General features: G+C 37.9%; 1 long non-coding RNA gene across 1 annotated transcript; it reads right to left on the reverse strand.

Annotated features, from left to right (window-relative positions):
- Positions 1–652: 652 nt before the first annotated feature.
- Positions 653–1,660, reverse strand: LOC121639970. Its single transcript, XR_006010389.1, has 3 exons — positions 1,565–1,660; positions 899–1,065; positions 653–760 (listed from the first exon to the last, which is right to left on the reverse strand). It is a non-coding gene; the product is annotated as an uncharacterized LOC121639970 (long non-coding RNA).
- Positions 1,661–2,145: the final 485 nt, after the last annotated feature.

Below are 2,145 nucleotides of genomic sequence, written 5' to 3' on the forward strand. Positions count from 1 at the left end.
AATATTTTTAAGTACTGTATTATTACTTACAGTAACAGTGCTGTATTGTTACTTACAGTAACAGTGCTGTGCTGTACTTTTTTACAACAGATATAAGAGTACTGTAATACATAACATTAATTTTATTATTATTATTATTATTGATGTTATTAGTATTATTGTCAATAACAACAACCACCAAATAATTGCCTACTGTAAAATTAAGATGGCAAATATGAACTTTTGAAAAACAAATAGAACAAGTCAAAGATTGTTTTTAAACAAGTTTATTGTCAAAATGACATAAAGTCATAGAACATGTGTTTCCAGTTAAAACAGCTGAAACCATATTTAGACCTATACAGTTCCCAGTTCAAAATGGAGGGAAACAATAAAATGAATAAAACATGTGAGCATATTGTCTGAGCACGTTCATCATACTCTCACATATAACAAGTTAAACAAGTTTTCTTTGGACAATCCAACAATAACATTAAAACCCTTTTTATCTGGAGTTAAATCCTTGATAATATTTCACAAAGTCTACTGAACCATTGAAACTTAGCTTTGTGTAAATTGGAACTTCCGTATTATGGTGAATATTAAAGGCACAAGTAATGTTTGTGTTTATCACAGTAAAAACAGTCCAATTAATAGGGAACATTTTTTTTTAAATAACATGCCTGTTCAGATGGCTTTGATCATAGCTGGCAACTCAGGTGCACACACATCAGGGGGTAGCCTGGTCTCTTACCCACTGGCGTGGCCGGAACTCTTCTTCCTGACAATGGATGGAAAAGTCAAAAGTTCATTGTCACCAAGGGATGAACGTGTGTGCAAATTTACTTAGCAGCATGGACATTTTTTGGCCCTCGGTGAGAACTGATGGCCTAAAGACAAAATGAGTGAATTGTCTAACCTGGATCAGTTCAGTTCTTCCAGTCGTAATCGATAAAGTCTCTTATGAAGGAACCAACGTGGGAGTTGAGGGACTCGCTCTTCCTCTGGACCATCTTTCCCGTCCTTCGGCTCACCTGCGTCTTTGCCGTACACTTGCTGTATTCTGGATTTATCCTGACAAAGAATCTGGAAATACAAATATTGAAACCTAGTTGTTATATTCCAGCATGAGTCTGCATCACACCACAGACGCCACCCACTCCACTGTGTTTAGGGATAGGCAACTCGGGTCCTTGAGGGTGGGTATCCTGCAGGCATTAGGAGTTTCCCTGTTGCAACACTCCTCACTCTAATTGGATGATGGTGCAGAGCTTGGTGTTCAGCTCTGCACAAGTCACATGGTGTGTTGCAACAGTGAAGCTCTAATACCAACAGGATACTGGCCCTTGAGGACCGGAGTTGCCCATCCTTGGTGTAGGTGATACTCTGGCTAAACCAGCGCTCCATCCTGTCACATTTTAAAGATGTATAGACAACATTTGTACAATATGTGTTGCTATTTCATTTATTGGTTTCCTGTCAAATATTTATGGGGTAGTGATTAATGACAGGTGTGCAGCACACCTGTCATTAATCACTTCATCAAATAGAAATTGACAGGAAAATCCACACAACAAAAACATACCTCTGGATAAACTCCAAAGACGTGGCTGCCTCAGCTGGATATTCTATATTGAAGACATAGTACGAAGCAAAGAGGACAGCCAGGGCTGTCGTGAAATTGGACGTCTTGCTGAGTTTAAGGACAACACCACCCTCAATGGAAAGCATCCACTTCCTGGCTCCCAGAATGGAGTGTCCTGACACAGTAAATGTTAAGTTTAAAACATGTCACTCATCATACTGTGTTGTGGAGTATACAATCAACTCAGGTTTCAGACAGATTCTGAGAAATGACAGTAACCAAGACTACACAGGGGCTCCTGCAGTCTTGTGAATATGACACATACACAGTCATCCTCTGGTGGTGTCACTGACATCAATTAACAACAATATGAAACTAATAAATCAGTGAGTCAGTGGGGAATTAAGCTAATAAATTAATACTTTGAATGTAAATATCAATATGTTTGAATAATCATAACTTTTTAAAATTATTCTTAATTTCCAAAGTTTATCAATTGCACATTATAGTGTGTATGATTAACTTATTTCATGTTCTGACTTCCCAATGTCAATGAGATGTCAATGTGATTTCACCGACTC

The sequence above is a fragment of the Melanotaenia boesemani genome, chromosome 1, assembly GCF_017639745.1.
Source record: "Melanotaenia boesemani isolate fMelBoe1 chromosome 1, fMelBoe1.pri, whole genome shotgun sequence".
NCBI lineage: Eukaryota > Metazoa > Chordata > Actinopteri > Atheriniformes > Melanotaeniidae > Melanotaenia > Melanotaenia boesemani.